Source organism: Zeugodacus cucurbitae, chromosome 2 (assembly GCF_028554725.1).
Source record: "Zeugodacus cucurbitae isolate PBARC_wt_2022May chromosome 2, idZeuCucr1.2, whole genome shotgun sequence".
NCBI classification, from domain to species: domain Eukaryota; kingdom Metazoa; phylum Arthropoda; class Insecta; order Diptera; family Tephritidae; genus Zeugodacus; species Zeugodacus cucurbitae.
In genome coordinates, this window is record NC_071667.1 from 21619154 (window position 1) to 21641475 (window position 22322).

Here is a 22322-nt window from a genome sequence, read left to right on the forward strand (position 1 = left end):
ATAAAAAACTACCTCCTTTTGTTTGACTGGTGGACGTGATCCGTTAAAACAAAGCTTTCGTAAAAAAGGTGGCAAGTGGGTAATTCCTCAGGTAGGCGTTATCCAAAAATAAAGGGTTTATTTACCCTTTCGATGATTTCTTAAAAACCATAAGTTAGGTCAGAACAGGTACAAATCAAACGGTACTTTACAGGTGCGTTTGTACCTGCAAATTATAAAAGGACAACCTATGTGCCAATGCATATCATAACCACAACAGAGTTCATTAGAGCAACATTAAAATTATAAACACACAACAATAACAAAATAAATATAAAACATGACATCGTTAAACAAAAGTAAAATCGTCCAAAGAAATAACGCCGTCAGGAAGATACATCCTATTAACTCAAATTGGCTTTTGAACAACAAATATAGTAAATTATCTTTAAGCGGACGGCCACAAACCGGAGTTAACCAACGTATCGGTGATTCGGAGACTATAACTGGAGATGACAAGAACCCAATTAAGAACAACAAAGTCAGTGGTAGTGAGTTGTTTCTAAGAGAAAAGCCACAAAATGGAGTTCCAAAGGCAAACATTGGAAATGATAAATTGCAACATATATCGACACGTAAAATCCGTGAACGACTAATTCATATGCTGGGTTTTAATTCGTATACCAAAATTGAACTGTATGCAATTCTACAAAGGGAAGGTTTGCGGGATTGCGAAAGCAAAGTAATCCCTATAGTACTTAAAAATATATCACAGATAAGTAAAGGTGTATATAACTTGCGTCAATGCATCTGGCGAGAAGTTGACGAAAAATGGCCTTATTACACCGACAAACAGGTTCAACAAGTGAAAATACGCAAGGAACGCGGTTTAAATCCAACAAACAACTCAAAAGAAGTTACCTCCGTAAAGTCCACGAGTTCTATATCAACATTAACAACTAGAACCAATCCACCGCAACATGAAAATAAGCCGCTCAAAATTGATAATGCATCAAAGCGCCCAAGCGCTCCTCCAAGTGAGAGTCAACCGTCGAAGAAAAGACGCACCGATTATGCTACCGAGCACCTGAATTACGACTTAAGCGATTACACAGAAATCATATTGACCGATATTACGCAGAATATATGCCACTCTGGCAGCAACACGTTGAACTGAAACGCAGTTTCCGCGCACTTGGCGTGCAAATTCTTGATATATCTGTAGATCATACCGACTACGAGCACATCCAGAAATGTATTGTGGAGAAATTCAAGCGTATTAATAGCGAGGACGAACTCAAGCGTAATCAGCGTTGTGACTATTTGCATGCTAAATTGGATCACATCAAGCAGCTCATTACGCTCTATGACCGGAAGCGTTTAGAGGAAGCAGCAGTGGCTTTTGCAATGTCAATTGCTAACCAATATCGCCAGCAGCATATTATAAGGATGGATGATAAGGAAATATTGGCGGCCCCAAAAAGTGATGGAATTCCGTCTACGAAAGGCGATGGAGCAGCAAAAGTCCCTAAAGAAACTCCACACACAAAACACGACACTATTCCTGATATTATGACCGACGATCTGGCGCTGTCGGATAGCGACAGTGATGAGGAAATGATTGTGACCCCGAAGGACGATGCAACAACAAAAGTCAATCAAGTAGCGCCACCCACAAAATACGAATGCATTTCTAATATTTTGACCGACGATCTGGGGCTATCGGATAACGACAGTGATGAGGAAATGATAGCGACTACAACTTCAAATGATGTTCCGGCTACAAATTACGATGGAGCAGCAAAAGCTCGTATAGAAACCCCTTCCACCAAATACGAAAGTATACCTGATATTTTGACCAACGATCTGGCGCTGTCGGATAGCGACAGTGATGAAGACTGACTGAAGACATTTACTATTAATTAGATTAAGACTGGTTGGTTTACGTTTATATAAAAAAATAAAAATTGTATTGTGTTTTAGTCAAAAAATTACAGTTTTAAGTCTAAGTATCAATTTTTTTTATCAATAAGGAAAATAGATGACAATCTCTGGCCTTGTAGAGAAGAATAATTATTCCAATAATCTGGAATTGAAAACTTTTTGTTTTTAAGTTTTAAAACAAAGGTAAAACAGCAATTTAACAAAATTGATTACAAAAAATAAATCAGATTTTTTACATCTATACTAATATTATAAAACTGAAGAGTTTGTTTATTTGAACGCGCTAATCTCCGAAACTACTGGTTCGAATTGAATAATTCTTTTTGTGTTGGATAGTCCATTTATCGAGGAAGGCTATAGGCTATAAAGCATCACGCTGCGACAAATAACGATAGAGCGAAGAAACAGAGGTAAATGTGTAAAAAACGGGGGAAATTATTTATCTTTGAGGGCTTCCGTTCGTTGCGCTGCGAAAACGGTTCAAGATACACAAAAGTTATGTATGAAAGAATTATTTCTCTTTTAATGATCTAAAAAAGTCCGTGAGTACCGTTTTTGTGATAACTAATTTGGTCGAAATTATTTGTTAGAGTTGTATTATATACTATATATGATGATTTTCGTTATTCTATTGAATTTTATGCCGAATATATGGGTCAAATTGTGTGATATCTTAATAAAACTATAGGAATAAATTGCGAGAGTATAAAATGCTCTGTTGCACCCAAACTTAGCCTTTCCTTATTTTTTTTAGTATTGAAATATCCGTGGAAGTACAGGAAAAAGTAAACAAATATTGAACATTTGCTAGAAAGATAATAATAAAAGAATTATATTTAAGTTGACAACAACGGCGGAACAGATAATATTGATTTTGGCAACAATATGGGATAAGCGCAATTCTCTAGACAGAACAATGAAAGATCTGTGGAATAATAATCGTCGCTTTGGTTGCGCAATGATACCGTTAGCTGGCGATTTTCGACAAATACTTCCTGTTATTCCAAAATCAACAGCGACGGATGAGTTGAATGTCTCAAGTCATAATATTTGTGGCGGTACGTGAAAACCATATGATTGACCATGAATATGCGAGTATTCCTGCAACAGGACAAAATCACAGAAGAACTGTTAAAAATTGTAAATGGACAAATTCCGGCTGATTTTTTCAATGGTTTGATATAAATTCTACCTGCCATTTTTCAATTCACTTCCACGAAAGACGAACCAATGAAAATAGCGGAATAAAACTTTACACATATCATCAGTGCATATCATCTCTGGCTTCATTTGTGAAAAAATTGTCGAAAACGGACTATAACTTTTCAAGGCCCCAGAAATCGAACATGTTGAACTCAGCGCCTAAGGATACATTTTAACCGAAAATATGAGTAAATCTCTCAGATAATTTAATGCAATTCAGAGGAAATTCTTGTTTTCTTTTAATAGTGTGTCTCTGTTCCTGTTATTAAAATCGGGTCATAACATCTCCATATACCTCATTGTAGGTTTTTCAAAAGTATCTTCTCCTAGCTCCCATATACCTAATTAAAGGTTTTTCAAAAATGCGGTGAGCTTTATTCCGCTTATATGTATTGGTTAATATGTGAGCTATCTTAGCTAAATTAAGTGAGCGTATAGTCTTGGATATAGTGTACCTTGCTGGCGAAATTGAATGAAATCGGTTCAGGAATTACCTCAGCCCTCATATACTATATATGACGATTTCGTTCTCTTTGACTGATGATTTTTGATACACGAGGACAGGAGTCCATTATCTTGCGTCCATACAGTAGTAAAATTAATTTTTGTTTTGAATTTGTAATATTAAAAATTTTCTGCATTTTATACGTTTATGAATTAGATTTTAATATTCAAAATTGTGTGTGTTTTGCACGATTACGAATAAGATTTTTTTATGAAATTTACCAAGAGCAGACATTTTTGCAGACTGCGCCAGTAATATTGTTTTAAGAAGTGACAAACGCGAATGAACAAACGGTGCCGCTTATTGTATGGGACCGCTTTCAGTAGCGAAAATGCTGAATTGAATACGTTGGAAACGATGTTTCGATGCTTTTGCTGAATAAAGGCGAAAGTGTCCAATGTAACATTACGATATGTCACTTATATATAAACATATTTTGTAACAAGTTAGGAAGGGCTAAGTTCGGGTGTAACCGAACATTTTATACTCTCGCAATTTATTTCCAGCTCAATGGTACAGACATATCGAGCGTATCCAGCAATCAACAATAATCCACCAAGAAGTACTAACTATACACCTTTTAAGCTTTTAACGGGTATTGAAATGCGAGTAGGTACTGGCCCTAAATTGAGTGAGTTATTAGAAGAGGCAGTTATACAAGAAATTAATGAAAACCGAGAAGATATACGTAAAGAAGCGCAGGAGAATATCGGTAAAATACAAGCGGAAAACCGCAAAGCATTTAATAAAGGTCGAAAAGCAGAAACAAAGTACCGGATTAACGAGTTAGTAGCCATTAAGCGAACACAATTCGGTTCAGGGTTAAAGCTAAAGCCAAAATTCCTAGGTCCATATAAAATTAATAAAATTTTGTCACACGGAAGATACGAGGTACAGAAGGTAGGTGACCACGAAGGACCAGGTCAAACCATTTCAATCGCCGAATATATGAAGAAGTGGACACCTTCAGTTGAGCCAGAGTCACCATTCGAGCCGAATGAAGCGTCAGGAGGGCCGAATGTAGGCAGGGAACATAGAAGCGGACAGAAATACTGATACTAACTATTACTATTGGAGGATGGGATCATGTGTAGAAGTTCACGTAAGTAAGGAAAGTTTTTCTGCCCAGCTGGTTGAGAAGGACGATGTGACCAAAGATGCTTTCTATGAGCGCCTAGAACGCACCTATGAGCGCTGCCCCCGCCACGATGTAAAAGTCGTGCTTGGTGATTTTAACGCCAGGGTGGGTAAAGAAGGGTGTCTTTGGCACAACAGTCGAAAAATTCAGCCTCCATGACGAAACATCGCCAAACGGCCTGAGGCTGATCGACTTCGCTGGGGTCCGAAATATGGTCGTCTGTAGTACCAGATTCCAGCATAAGAAAATACGCCAAGCTACTTGGCTGTCTCCTGATCGAAACACGCGTAACCAAATCGATCGCGTTGTGATAGACGGAAGACATGTCTCCAGTGTTTTAGACGTGCGTACGCTCCGAGGACCAAATATACACTCGGACCATTATCTGGTTGCAGCAAATATAAGCACCCGCCTCTGTGCAGCAAAGAACGCCCGTCAACAAACACAAGGAAGGTTCGACGTCGAAAAGCTGCATTCATAACAGACAGCCACGAAATACTCTACTCGACTTGCACTCTTGTTCCCTGAGAGCACTCATCAGCATCTCAAACTCATTGCGTACCGCTGCAGCCGAAACAATTGGATTTCGGCGACGACAAAAAACAAGCTGGTACGATGAGGAATGCCGTCTCGCAGCGGGATGGGATAGATACCGAGAGCTGAAGAGGGAAGCGAGACGCATTTGCAGACAAAAAAGAAAGAGGCCGAAATGCGTGAGTACGAAGAGCTTGACCAGCTGGCCGACAGGGGTAATGCTCGAAAATTTTACGAAAAGATCCGGCGACTAACTGAAGGTTTCAAGACCGGAGCACACTCCTGTAGGACCCCCAGAGGTGATCTAGTTATTGATGACCAGAGTATACTGAGTTTGTGGAGGGAACACTTCTCCAGCCTGCTGAATGGCAGTGAAAATACAACACCAGGAGATGGCGAACCCGATCCCCCAATCGATGACGATGGAACAGATTTTCCATTACCCGACCATGAAGAAATTCGAATAGCAATTACCCGCTTGAAGAACAACAAAGCAGCGGGGGCCGATAGATTACCGGCCGAGCTATTCAAATACGGCGGCGAAGAACTGATAAGGTGCATGCATCAGCTTATTTGCAAAATATGGTCGGAAGAAAGCATGCCTGACGATTGGAATCTCAGTGTGCTATGCCCAATCCATAAAAAGGGAGATCCCACAAACTGTGCCAATTGCCGTGGGATAAGCCTCCTAAATATCGCCTATAAGGTTCTATCAAGCGTACTGTGTGAAAGACTTAAGCCCACCGTCAACAAACTGATTGGACCTTATCACCATGCGCCAAATCTTGGAGAAGGCCCGTGAAAATAGGATCGACACACACCACCTTTTTGTCGTTATTAAAGCTGTTTTCGACAGCACGAAAAGGAGATTTGGTATCCCCGCAAAGCTAATACGGCTGTGTAAGTTGCCGTTGAACAACACCAAAAGCTCCGTCATGATTGGGAAGGACCTCTCCGAGCCGTTCGATACCAAACGAGGTTTTAGACAAGGTGACTCACTATCGTGCGACTTCTTTAACCTGACGCTGAAAAAAATTATGAGAGCTGCAGAGCTAAATAGAGAATGTACATTCTTCTACAAGAGTGTACAGCTCCTGGCGTACGCCGATGATATTGATATCATCGGAAGCAACAACCGCGCCGTTTGTTCTGCTTTTTCCCGCATGTATAAGGAGGCGAAGCGAATGGGTCTGGAGGTGAATGAGGACAAGACGAAATATCTCCTGTCATCAAGCAAACAGTCAGCGCATTCGCGTCTTGGCTCCCACGTCACTGTTGACAGTCATAACTTCGAAGTCGTAGATAATTTCGTATACCTGGGAACCAGTATCAACAACACGAACAATGTCAGCCTCGAAATCCAGCGCAGAATCACTCTTGTCAAGAGGTGCTACTTTGGACTGAGTAGGCAATTGAACAGTAAAGTCCTCTCACGACGAACCAAAATCAAACTCTACAAGTCACTTATCATTCCCGTCCTGCTTTATGGTGCAGAAGCTTGGACGATGTCAACATTAGATGAGATGACACTAGGGGTTTTCGAGAGGAAAATTTCGATGAAGTACCCGCCGGAGGAAGCCGAGGAAGGGGAAGGCCTCCACTCAGGTGGAGGGACCAGGTGGAGAGCGTCCTGGTTACACTTAGAATCTCCAACTGGCGCCGAACTGCGAAGGAGAGAGACAGGTGGCGCACTATCGTCGATTCGGCTATAACCGGCTAAACGGTTGCAACGCCAATAACATAAATACAAGCAGAACGACAAGAACACTTGCTGAAAGTATGATCCTTAAAGCTGACAAACATAAAAGAAATGCAATGTACCCTGCGGCTGAACAGCGAAGACTGGGAAATCACTAATATGCGCATAAATCACTAAGTACGCATTAGACCACGCATGTGTTGGCGTCACTATGTATAATTTGAATAATTGGAGCAAGTTTGGAGAGCAACAAATGCTTTAACTTTGCAGCCGCCGGTGCAATTACATAGCGGAACAAGAGAATTTATATTACTCAGAATAATGTTACTCATACGCAGACTGTTACTCAGTGGCGCATACAACATTTCACTAGAAAAAAATTTGGCATACCAAAATAATGCAATTTTCACTAAGAAAAAGCCAAGAAAATTCAATTAAAAAAATCATCAGCGCCAAGCAAATAAAGCTTCACCGACGCTCTATATTAACCAAACAAGCAAAAGGCAAATTCAAATTTATACCATTTTCCTTGTTGCGTAGTCTTTCATATTTATTCAAGAAAAATGGGCAGTAAACAGTTTACCGTACATACTGACGGTGTTGGTGTGTGGGGTGGTGTAGTGCAGTGATATTCAATTTATCGAATAAACACCAGGTAAATTAAGAATGTATACAAATTGTATAACTCAGACTACAAACAGAGAACGAAAAAAGAAGAAAACGTGCAAGAAATGGGAAAAGGCACATAAATAACAAGTAAGGAAGGGCTAAGTTCGGATGTAACAGAACATTTTATACCCTCGCAATTTATTGATGTAATTTTATAAAGACAACACAATTCGACCCATATATTCGGCATAAAGTTCAATAGAATAACGAAAATCATCATAAATAGTATATGGGGACTGAGGTAATTCCTAAACCGATTTCACTCGTTTTCACCACCAAGATACAACGTATCGAAGACTATACACTCACTTAATTTAATATTACTTATAATTAGGTATATGGGATCTGGGGGAAGTTATGACCCAATTTTTACCATTTCAGGTACAGAGAGAAACTGTTATAAGAAAAAAATTCAGAGGGAATGAATTACATTAAAATATCTGAGGGATTTACCTATATTTTCGGTGAAAAATTAATCTTAGGCACTGAGTTCTTCCTGTTTGATATCAGGGGCCTTGAAAAGTCATGGTTCGATTTTGACAATTTTTCCACAAGTGATGTCACAGCTCAAATACAGTATTTGTGTAAAGTTTTATTCCGCTAGCTTCATTGGTTCCTTATGAATACATTATAAAGTGAACGAATCAGATGGAATTCAAAATTGGGTTATATGGGAAGTAGACGTAGTTGTGAACCGATTTCGCCCATATTCCACCCGTGTCATCAGGGTGTCAAGAAAGTGTTATGTATCGAATTTCATTGAAATCGGTCGAATAGTTCTTGAGATATGGTTTTTGACCCATAAGTGGGCGACGCCACGCCCATTTTCCATTTTGTAAAAAAATCTCAGTGCAGCTTTCTTTTGCCTTTTCTTATGTAAAATTTGGTGTTTCTGACGTTTTTCGTTAGGGAGTTAACCCACTTTAGTAATTTTCAACCTAACCTTTGTATGGGAGGTGGGCGTGGTTATTATCCGATTTCTTTCATTTTTGGACTGTAAAAGGAAATGGCTAAAAGAAACGACTGCAGAAAGTTTGGCTTATATAGCTTTATTGGTTTGCGAGTTATATACAAAAAACCTATTTGGGGGCGGGGTCACGCCCACTTTTCCAAAAAAATTACATCCAAATGTACCCCTCCCTAATGGGATCCTATGTTCCAAATTTCATTTTCATAACTTTATTTATGGCTTAGTTATGACACTGTATAGGTTTTCGGTTTCCTCCATTTTGTGGGCGTGGCAGTGGACCGATTTTGCCCATTTTCGAAAGCGACCTCCTCAGGGTGCCAAGGAACATGTGTTCCAAGTTTCATTAAGATATCTTAATTTTTACTCAAGTTATCGCTTGCACGGACAGACGGACAGACGGACAGACGGACGGACAGACGGACGGACAGACATCCGGATTTCAAATCTACTCGTCATCCTGATCATTTATGTATATATAACCCCATATCTAACTCTTATATTTCTTGGTGACACAAACAACCGTTATGTGAACAAAACTATGATACTCTGTGCAACAGGTTGCGAGAGTATAAAAAAAGCTTGCGCCTTTGTCCATAAACAAGGTCAGTCAAGTTTATTATGTATGCAGAGCCGCAACGGACAATGTGGGCATACCTTTTTCGCAGGCGCTCTTATGCGTTCAAGCAGCTGAAATGAGGTCCGCGTTACACAAACGCAAAGAGAGGCCGTGTGGCCCACAAATTGCTTGCGTGTCCACAGGTGTTTTATACAAACAGAAAAGTTAATTAAATCACTGCAAGTCGCAAACTGAACAAATTTTTACTTATTAAGTTCCATTTGGTGTTTTTTTTCTTCGTTTTCGTTTTCTTTTTTAATTCTATTTTCTCTCTTTTGCCATTCGGCTTCATTTACAAGACGACTAATGTGCACAATTGGAATTTAAAAGCAAATAATGAGCTACTTTCGGTTGTAGGTAATTGTTTTTATTTGATTTCACTTTAGCTTCTCTTCTTTTGTTTCATTCTTGAGCCCATACGGCCACTTAAAGTTTGCTTGGTTGTGTCTGCGTGATGTGCAAGAATTAAGAACGATTTTTTGCCTTTCTTCTCAGTTTGTTGTGCGAATATGGTGGTAAAGTGAAATGTGCTGAGTGGTATTTGGCTTGCTGGTGAATCTACCTCCTTTTATTTATTGAAATTTTGTAGCAAGCTTTGTACACTGACTGCTGATTTTCTTTTAAAAGGGTTTAAAAAATAGGAAGTTTTTTTTTAATTAAATACCTTTTGTATCCATTTAAGCGTTGTCATAATACACACCGGGTACAGATTTTCTTCACTGTTAGCTATAAAGATTACTTCAGAAATTAATAAACAAAATGTTTGTATACCGCTTTTTAAAGATCTGTTTAATTGTCATTTAATTGTCTTCTCAACGCTTCACTGTTAGTGACTCTATCTTTCCATGGACTTTATAGGATTCTTCTAAGAAACCATGACTGATTGTGATAAGTTCGCGCAAATTCGATTCAACATTTTATTTCTTTGGAACAATAATTGATCTGACAACCAAGGTACTTGAAATTTTTAACTCTTTTGGCGAACAAATTGTTAATAATAAACTTTGTGTCATTATATATATTTTTCGTACTAATAATCGCGGATCAAAAACCATTTCTCCGAAACTAATCGACCAATATCAATGAAAATCGGTTCATAATATTTTCCAAGCATCCGAATGATATGTTATGATTTCCATAAGTTTTCAAGCCCCCATATATCGAACTTGAGAACCTCAGTGCTTCTAATCAATTTTTTTACTGAAAACACACCCGAACTTAGCCCTTCCTTACATGTTTGAAATTTTTTTGATCGAAAAATGTTGTACACCATTTGAATAAGATTCTTTTGCAACGAACCTATTGGGCATCTATTTCCATAGATTGAAGAATTTCAGTAAGTTTATCGTGTTTAATGGTATCGAAAGCATTCTCATAGTCAATAAAACATGTAAATACATTACTTTGGACATATTCACATTTTTGAACCAAAACTTATATACAGAACAAAGCCTCGCATATTCCAAGAGCTACTCTGAATGAAGTTAAATTTTAGCCAGTCTTTTGGTTATTGGTCATTGTAATATACGTGGTTAAAAAGATGTACTAAGTGCGTCATATTTTTGTCAATCATTAGTTTAAAAAATGCTTTGCTATTTTCCATTCCATTTCATATTGTATAGCTCTCTCAATTTCGTCTTTCATATTATAATTGCCAGTTGGGCTGTTTGTTTTCATTTCATGTGACCTTACTCAGCTTTTAATGATTAGGAAAACACATATTTTGTATATCGCGAAAGGCAGTAATCGAAAAGCATAATTTTTTAATGCCTCAATTCTCAAATACGAAAATTACGTATCCTCAAATATGAAAACTCCATTTATTTTCATTATGACTGTTAAATAGAAGTTTTGTGTTTTTATGTCTAAAAATTTGAGTTTGAAAAAGTTGAACTTTGAACTTTTACCTAGAAACCATCCTAACACCCTTATATATTTTCGAAAATATGTATATTGGTGACCAAATTAACAACTCGCAGGTAGTCCCTTTCTCGCGTATATTAAAACCGCAATTGAATTCGTCGACTGGCATACATACATATATACAAATATGCAGACATATTGGTATGTGGGCTTACATAAATTCACAACGTTCCCACATATTCATGAATAAGCGAGTGTGTATATATGTGTAGATGTGTTTGTGTGCGCGACGTACGAACAAAAAAGGTTTTGAAATTAATGGCAAATTGAATTGGCACACAAAACCAATCGGTGCTTCCCCTTGGGGCAAATGGGAGCTGACAAGAAGCAGAACTTTATGCAGTCCATAAATAATGAAGAGAATATACTCAAACTCACACATGCACACCGACTAACACATACGCCAAGGGTAGTGGTACTTAACACGCTAGTATTGACGCTAAGTCTCCTTGCCTAATATGAAAGCTTCGAAGTGTCGGCTCTTACAAGTGTGTGTGTATGTGTGTGTTGGTGTCTAATGCTCATATGTATGTATGTGTTTGTGAATTCCACAGGTGGGCGATGGATATTGATTTGGCTTGAAATGATTCATTTTGTCAGTCGTTTGAGTTGAAAGCATTTAAATGTTCAGTGCGTTCATAAGAAGTTATTTGCTGGCCCAAAGGCACTCAATGTGAGTAATGGCCATTTGTAGTATGTGTGTGAGTGTGTGTGTAGGTGTAAGTACTGACGTGCGTAGGTATGGTAATGCGTATTGAATTGATTATTTGATTGAATTGAGCATTGCTGCGTTAATGTTGGCATTCGAATACATCGATTCTGATTGCCTAATTCTACAGGGTATTGATTAGGCATACAGATATCATATATAGTTCCCAACTAAAAAATATTGTAAATAATTTGACTATATGGGATATATATGACTTTATTAATATATAGCGGTATATGTAACAAGTAACGAAGGGCTAAGTTCGGATGTATTAACCGAAATATACGGTATAACGTATAAGTAGGGTAAGATGAAATATTGGCATGATTTTGCCCATTTTTGGCACAGACGCATATCCTTTGCAACAAGCGCCGAGGTCATCATGTTTGATATATGGAGTCTAGAAAAGCTAATTTGATACTGGCTATGTCACACTATAAATAAAGTATTTGTGCAAAGTTTTCATCCGATATCTTTACTTGTGCTTAATTTATAGATTGCTAACTGAATGATGATGAACTGATGGGCTTCAAAATTGTGGTATTTAGGAAGTAGGCGTGGTTGTGAACCGAATTCTCCCATTTTCAAACCATCCCATTGATATGCCAAATAAATGTTACGAACCGAATTTCGTTGGGATTGGTCGAGTAGTTTCTGAGATATGGTTCTTGACTCATAGGTGGGACCGTTAAAAATTCTGTATTGAAATTTGAGTGCAGCCCTTCTGTAGCATCTTTACCATAAAATTTAACGTTTCTGGCGTTTTTCTTTACAGAACTTACGCATTTTTTGTTTTTTCAGCTCCCATAAGGATAAGTACGATTGTATATCTTCTACTAGGATCATAAAGGATCCGTGAGACAAATCAAACAGTGGCTTAACTTAAATAGAATACTATCCCGAAATTTTCGAAAGATTAAGTGAATTCGAGTGAGAACTTTGGGTTTGTCGACCCTGTTGGGATAGACCCAGAATACGTGTAGAAGTTCCAAAGTGCTCTAAGTAAAAAGATCTGGGGGTTACCCCGAACGAGTAGTGCTTTACCTCTGCCCTTGAATCTAAACAACATTTCTATCAATATTTTAGGGCCACTATGTTGGTTTGATAGCCTGAGCTACTAGAGGCCAAATGTTTAATTCCATCTAAGGCAAAATAGATTGAGTATGAGTTAAGAAAACGAGGCTCCCAAAGAGGATAATGAATAATAAATAAATAATTCAAAAAGAGCTGAGAAGTATGGTTTCCTCTTTAAAATTTGGAATAAATTTTTGCTGGGTGTGATCACTAACTGATTTCTAAGTAGAGATAATAATGTACATAGAGCCTAAGACAAATTCATAAAAATTCAACAAAAACAAAAAATGGAGAAATTAAAATTTTTTGTACTCAACCCTTTTATTTCACATTTAATTTTCTTAAACACAACTAAACACGTGATACTTGCCAAAAAACGTCGCAGTTCTCAAATAGTACATTATACCGTTATACTAACTACATTCCAAACTCAATTTCCATAAAAGCATTTACAATTAGCCCACTTTGTGTGCACAATCAACATGCTGTAGCCAAAAAACTCCGTTTACCATAGTCTATAAAGAGCCGACACGTTTCGAATATTTAATTTAAGTTTTCAAGCCGACGAGTGGAAATTTCAAGAAAATTGCAAAACTTGTTATGCACACCAAATAAATATGTATGCAGGAGTGCTGTACTCATTTGCATTCCGCTTGCTGACTTCATGTTGGTTGAACTCAGTGGGCAAGAATAAAGTAAAGTGAAATTCAAGCAAAAAAGGAAAATTAAATTAAAGTATTTGAATTTATTTGTGCAATCCTATGGAATTTAAAATTCATTTCAAAGAAAACTAAATGAGAAAAAATAATTAAAAATATTGTTATGAATTCATGCAAAATAATTCTAAGAAAAAAATTTATTGATATTTTATTGGATTTAATAGCTTATTGTTATATGTAAATAGCAATACATATTGTTATATGTAAATAGCAATACATATAAATTTTCACGCACATTTCGATTTACATATTTCATTTTTAATCTCTTTTAATTAAAAACACTTCTGAATTAAGGAATGCTATGAATAGTTAGGTTGGTCCATAAAATGTCTTGCAAAAATAATGCACATCAGTAACGCCATGATTCTTTCTTATATGAAGTACTATTAACACCATCCGTAATCTACCAATCGAATCTATCATCTTCAAAGGCAGCAATCACAGCGTAAGTGTCATGCAGAAGCATACTTCAAAATCCAACGTTAATGCACAAGCAAATTATTCAACATCAATTGTTGTTGAGAAGTGGGCTAAAGCGAACTTAACGACATCTCAAAGCAGGCATGCAAATATGGAAGAATATACACCTGCTTGTGCAAATATGTACATATACTATTTGTATAATGTACCCATACGGCTGGTTAGACCGGGGAGTATGATGAACATTTACATGGTATTATTGTGAGAGTGTGTGTTAGATACATACATGCATATACATATAGTTTATACTTATCGGAAGTATGATGAGGATGCGCTCACACCTCTTTCTCCCGCAAAGGATCAGATATATATATTTATTACACTCAAAGTGTAAAGATGTTAGTCTCGTTTGGGGTTATCGATCTGTAAATCGAGTGCGTCGTGCGAAGCCAACAAACAACTGTCTCTGATGAGTATGCCATTTATTAATAAACCACATAAATTATAAGAGCCACGCTCAACTAAACGGCAAAGAAAAAAGCTAGAATTTGAGTACACGATTATTAGTTAAGCGAAATTTCGACTAAAATGAAAAGAAATTAAACAATAAAGCTTAATGGCTTTCGCTCTTTTAGTTTTATTGTTATTACAACAACAACAAAAGTTAACAATAATAACAAATGTGCTTTAAACAATTGGGTAACTTAACAGACAAACACACACACCAACGCACACTCAAAGTAACCCAGTAGTTCGGCTGGTGTCAAGCGATTACTAGAGCGCTAAATCTACTAGCGATTTCATGCATTACTAGTAATTAGTCTTTTAGCTAATGATTTGTAATGCAACGAGGCATTACTCGAAAAATGAATTGGCAAAACCCACCCCTAAAAACAGTACTCTTTTCATTTCGCGCTCTCTCTCTCTCGTCTCTTTTGTCGCACAATTTTTTTCCAATAATTTGACGCGTCATTTCACATTTTTCCGACTAAGAGGAAGATGTGTAATTTGCGTACGGAAAATTATAGAATATTTTTACATATAGTGAAAAAGTATTGCGCAAAAAAGTGAAAATTATTTTAATAAGTGAATAAATATAATAATAAAATAAGAATAAAATAAGAATAAGAACGCAACACAAGAAGAAGGCAAAAACAACCACGGACGGAGGCGCCAATACCGGATCATCTCAAACAACAACAAAATCACCGCAGATCACCCAAACTCTACAACCCATAGAACCATCGCGGGATTATCCACCCATAGATCAGGTTATATACTTAATATAATTGAAAACTTATTATTACAACATTATTATACTAAAAACTAAAAATTTTTTTTTATTTTGTACACTCATGTATGTGTATTAAATAATAAATAAAAATTAATTAAAATAGCTAATAATAAAAAAGTAATATTTATAAAGAAAATTAATTGAAAATAAATATTTGTACATGAACTAAATAAATATATATTTCTTTGCATTTCGTAAACATTTGTTTTATTTTTTGTAAAAGTGTTGTTTTCCAAAGTTTTTCTCATGCGTAGAACCACAAGCGTTATTGGACGAGTAGAATCGATAGCGATTTTGAATTAATGAAACCTCTAGCGTGTTCGAATTAGTCAAATCACTAGCCATTTTGAATTAACGAAAACGCTAGTGATTCTGTACTAGCGATTCACTAACGATTTTGGAACTAGTCCTTTCACCAGTGACTGGTAATGCAGAGTCGCACCGCTCGATTACTCTCGTAGGACATTGCAATGTAAAAATCGTTAGTCAAATAACATTGCATGTAATCGGGCTGGGACCGGTGCTAATGATTCGGAATTAGTTATATCGCTAGCTCTTCTCCGATGGTACCGAACTACAGGGAATATTCATAATCAATGCACACACACATATATATATATATATGAAGATGGGGCACAATCGCTTGCCCCACTCAACGGAGGTCGTGAACTTTCCGCGACAACAGCTGGCAATACAATTATTATGATTATTACGCAAATGCGCAAAACGCGCTGCCTTCGCTGCTGCTGCGTGCACGCTCAGACACTTTGCGAAGCACATGCGATTGTGGTAGCAGGCCCCTAAGAGTGTTCAGATGTGTGAAAGTGAGTGAACATGTGTGAGTGTGCGTGCCTGTACGTTTATTTAGTACGTGACTGTCAGTGGGTGACTTTGGAGTCGTCGAATGTTTCAAATCCTCACACACTTAGTCACGCACACAGAAAGTTCTTGTTGTTGTTGTAAAGCGATAAAAATGCGACACTGTGTGAACTTATTTAACTGTTTTGGTTTTAGAATTGTTGAAATGAGAAAATCATGAACACATTCATTTTATTTAATTAAAAAATTACGGACTTCATGGAAATTTATACTTTTTTTTTTGCTTATAACACTGAGGTATCCCAATATGTAACTTTCCTCGTTACCTAGACCCGTTTAGAACCTTTTTTAAAGATCCTAAATACCATACTAAGAAAATATAAAAATCTAAATCAGATGTAAGCCTAACCAGTAGATCTAACCAGACCACAAATTTTGATTCGATAAAGTCATTGTAAACACTAGACAAGATTAAATGTCGAGCTTTACATACATTAGCACTAACAGTGTATTTTTAAGGAACAACCACTCATCCAGTCCAGGTGTGGAAGACAAGTGATCTCAGGAAAATTCAAGTTCAATTTTTTTATTATTTTTCGAACAAATTTTGTTAAAGATTTTACTTAGATCTAACAGCGGTACATATGGATAGTTTGGGAAAGGTTTTTACTGTTTATGCGACGTGATAAAGGTAATGAAAAGAAATCGTTTTAATGCTGAAACTCTCAAAGAACAATACCCTTCAGAGTGTAATGACAACTCAAACGGTTGTTTCAGTTTGAGTTTCTCATTAATCGAGCCAGGAATTTTATATATTGAAACATTAAGTGGTATGTATTCTATATACATATATACATATAAATACCTAAAACAAAATAAAAATAAAGAATATATACACGTTATTTATTTTCTTCGATTTTTTTAAATTTCTAAGCTTGAGGTAATTCCTGAACCGATTTTTGAAATACCTTAATTTAGGTATATGGGAGCTAGGGGAAGTTATGAACCGAAAGACACACTATTAGAATAAAAAGATTCCCTCTGAATTAAATTAAGATATTTGAGAGATTTTCCGATATTTTCGGTGAAATATTACCCTAAGGCACTGAATTCTTCATATTCAATATCAGGTGCATCTAAATCCGATCTGATACTGTTCACATACAGTATTTGTGTATAGTTTTATTACACTATTTTCATTGGTTCGTTATGTATATATTATGAAGGAATGAGATGGAATTCAAAATTGAGTTATGTATATGGGAAGTAGTCGTCGTTGTGAACCGATTTATATACCGAATTTCAATGAAAACGGTAGAGTAGTTCCTGAGATATGGTTTTTGACTCATAAGTGGGCCATTTTCCATTTTGTAAAAAAATCTGAGTACAGCTTTTTTCTGTCAAGTCTTCTGTAATATTTAGTGTTTCTGATGTTTCTTTTAAAACTTTATTTATGGCTTAGTTATGACACTTTATTTTTTTTGTCATTTTGTGGGCGTGACAGTGGTCTGATTTCGCCCATCTTCGAAAGCAACCATCCTACGGCTCCAAGGAATATGTGTACCAAGTTTCGTCAATATATCTTAATTTGTATCTTCTTCTGTTAATTTTAGTTAGTATCTGATTTGGTATTTCAATTTTGAGTTTGACTGTTTACTTTGTCAGTGGTATTAAAAGTTAATAATCGCACTTATATTCTAATACTTAAGGTTTAATGATATAAAGTATATTTTTAGACAAAAATTAATGTAATTTACTATTATGGACCAAAAATTTAGCTTTATTATAAAGAGATAGAGTGATGGTCATTATGTTTTAAAAATGAGTATCGCCGCCCTCTGGCTCTAACAAATCCCAGTCAAAAGTTAAATTCCTTCTATTATTGGGCTCAATTGACACATGGTGCTTACTGTGCAGCACTTTAGGAACATGAAACAATTTGAGGGAACTAATTAATACTTTTGTTTAATTTTTGATAAAAAAGTTATCCTTAATCTACAAATTCACTACGAAATAGTATTCCTAATAGAACGCACAACCTCTTTTATTCAAACTAGTTAAATGATGCCGCATATTAAAAAAACTCAAAGCAAGATGCGCTTTATATCAAACACCTCAACAAAAAGTTATAGTCGCCATAAGAAATGTCAATAGTTTTTTTTAAAACAATTGTCCTCAAATTATCTTAAGACAGTTAGAAGAATGACTCGCATATCACCACAGTTTCACAACATTATTAGCTTCTCAAATCCAGAAGGACCTGACAGCTCTTGGGTTTTCCAATTGTGCCAAACTGCCAAAAGGAGGAACGGAGCGCTGTTTTAAACTCGACTATAACCGAGTAAGCGGTTCCTACGCCAATTAAAATGAAGAAAAAAATTTTAAATATCAACTTTATACTATCCGCTACTGTATAAACTATGTAATGAACGAATGTCTGTACATTTATGTTCATACACAGTCATATGTTCTCACTCTAAGTGCATTAAATTGTGAGGGCGCGTGCTGTAATTTTTCTCCACAACAATACTCGACCATTATTATTGTTATAGCACGAATCATGCTAAGGTTAATCTATATATATATGAATATAGATATATATATGCATGTATGTATATAATGCGCGCACACGTTGTTATTCAAAAGTATTCATATTAAATATTTTTCCATTTCCGTTTTCATTCTCAAGCACTCACTCTCAGTTTGTTGTTATTATTTTTTATGAGTTTGCATTGTTGTTTGGCGCATATTGTTTTTGATTGTACTCGGAGTGCACATACATATAGACACAGTAACCGAGTTAGCGTGGTATTCGTTAGCTATTCCTGCGTAATACGAGTGCATTCATATATACGTACACACGTACACGTCAGGAAGGCTTTGGTTGGCTTGCACTGTTACTGTCCTCGATATCTTGATTATTGCTTTTGTTCACACAGTTCGTTCAATAACTTTTGAAATAAACCCATTCTCACTCGCTCACATCCAAACAATGAATTTGTACATGAACTTTGAGTGTGTGTGCAAAAACTGTGTACCGCTGCGTATGAGTGACATTTGTAATCACAAAGACCTCAAAGTCATGCTGATGGAAAATGCATTCAAATTGTTTTCCGAAAGTGACTTATGTATATATATAATTAATGATAATTACGAGTGTGTCTTTTTAATTATATTCAACTATGTATGTATGTTTATATACTCTCGACTGTATGTATTTATTTATAAGCTTTCAATTACAAGTCAAATTTGAAAGTATTTCTGTGGAAAAAGTATAAATCTCGTTTTTTTATTTATGCAACACTGTTTCTGTCAGCCGGCTTATGAGCAGTAGTTGAATATTTTGACAGTTTTTTGGATATTTAATTTAAAAAAATGGTAAAGAAGGGCTAATTGCGTTCGAGTGGTGCCGAAAATTGTATACCCTTGCAATTTGTAAGGCTCAAAGTCGTGAACATTTTTCTAGTTCTGATAAAATTGTACTGTAATAGTGGTTTGGGAACTAGATCAAAGTCGAAACCGATTTCGTCACTACATTGAGTATACTGGAGTTTGTGGAAGGCTTATATCGAAGAACCTATTTCTACGAAATCTTTTAAGATAACACATTATTTGCGGAAAATAGTACATCAGAGTATGGAAGCTGCGGTCTGGACCGATTTCAGCCATTAACACCTCCTAAGATATCTTAGATAATAAGTTACATACGATAGCGGAAATTTGAAAACCTTATATCAGGTATATGGGGAATATATTAAGTATTGAATCGATTTTATTATATGTTGGCACAGTGACACACTATTATCAGGAAAATATGTCCTCTTTATTGTACTAAGATATCACAAAGATTTACAAAATATATTCGTTAAAAAATCGGCCTCAGACTCTGAGTTCTTTCTAGTCAGTATATGTGGCTTGAAAAAGTTAGTTGTAGTCCGATTTCGACGATTTTTAGACGAGCAGTGATTCATTTGGCATAAAGAGTTCTACAGTAGTAAGCAGGAATACTGAGAAATTTATGAAAGTAAAAGAAAGGTTACGTTTTAGTATAAAGGAGCTGACAGATTATCTCAATATCTTTTATGTGGACTAATGTGTGATTTATTTGCAAAGAAAACACCAATAACATATAAGGTATGCGTGGAAAAATTAAGTTAACCATTGCAATACACGTAGGATCTTAAAAGAAACTTTTATTTTTTCATTGAAATTGAACTTGATTGAAACCACTGAAGACACAAGAATAATCATTATAAACATGTCGAACTTCCATAACTCGAGATTCTATAACTCGAAGATCTCCATAACTTAAACTCTTGAATTAGCAATAGCGTTTAGAAGCCAAATTTCATAGAAATTTCATTCCATAAATCGGACTTTTCGACCAGAGCATTATACCAAATTTAATATTTTACTATCAGAGAGTTTTAAAAGAGTCCAAGATATAGGGCTTATAACTCGAAGTCTATCTAACTCAACGTTTTCTTTGTAAAAAATAATACCCTAGCAATCGAAAATGAAGTGCATTAAAGCAATGGCTAATTGAAATTGCACTCATGCCTTATTAGAGTTGTATTTGAGGGTCAGTCAGTTTGATAATTGATATCTGAATTAATTGATATCTGAACTAACTTCGAATGTAAGATTGATAACAAAGGCTGAAAAATATAATTTTTTATCTTCCTTTCATAAATATCGATATTTTTCTGATATTCAGATTTCTGAAGATGAGAGTTTAAATACTATATATGTTTCATTGATATAATGTTAAAATGATTTCTAAACTTTTCAGTCACTCCTTGCTTCGCTTTGACAGTCCTGTGAGTACCAGGTTCATAATTAATACAAAATACAAATACACGATGATCATAGCAAGGTCAGATGCATAAATGTACTCTTATTAAGATTAAAAGCCATTTCGCATGACTTGATATCAAAAGATTAAAGCTCTCAACCGTAAATTAATTCACTGACTGTCATTGAGTCAGCGCACACTACTAGTTATCATCATAAATAAGTTGGAGCTTACTAAACCGCTACTCTCACACAAACGTTTTAAATACAGAATAACATATATAAATATACATGTGTATGTAGATATTTACATGCTAACAAGAAGCTGATGACAGCGCAACAACATTCCAACCAAGAATTATACAAATTAGCCGAGTTCCCGCTGTGGACACCATTGGCGCAATGCAGTCCTGCGGTCGAACAGATGGCTTGGCTCAGCGCAGCTTGGCACCAAATATGTCACAATAACAACCACACACAGAGTGGAAGAATTAAAAGCAGCAGCAGCAAAGTGAAAGCAAAAAAATGAAATAATATAATACCCAAAGTGAAAGTAAAGCAAAAAACAAGAAAAGAAACAATGAAAAAAAGCTGTGACAAGCAAGAACAATGTGTTACATGGTAGACACACACGAGTGCACGCTATTCCTTCTCCCCAACATGCTGACTTACTTACGGCACAAAACAGATGCTGTTTAAGCAGCTATTTATATTAAGCGCACACCTACCTACCACAACAGTTGTATGTTGAAGACAATTATTCACGCCAATTTACACGCGTTGCTCTCTGTGTAGTATTTTTTATTATTTTTTGCTTTTCGTCAAATCTTTTTTCGCACTCAAATTAAATTTCTACTAAATCTCGGTATATTTTTCACTTAATTCTATAACACATGAAGCGCTTTAAACATTTTCAGCTTAACTTTTCTTGACTTCTTGACACTCACTCCCGTAACCGGCCTCGAGACGCACAAGAACGACGGTTCGGCTTCCGTACGCTGCGAATACCGCAAATGGACTAATTTCTTTTAGTGAAATTGGGTGTTACTTTTAGTATATTTACCTTTCATATTATTTTTCCCCTTTCGCAATTATATTTCATTGTTTGTTTGTATGTGTGTGAGTGTTGGTTTGTTGTAAACAATACCTGCGCATTGGCACCGCCTTCGTAATTTCCGTTGTTGTTCATACGCAAACACAATGCATCCGGTATGGGGAAAGCTTTTGCAAGTGCTTTAGCCGTGACACACACCTTAATGGGCACAGGGTGTGCTTAATATATAATATTTTTTAAGCTTTTAGATGAGAAAGAT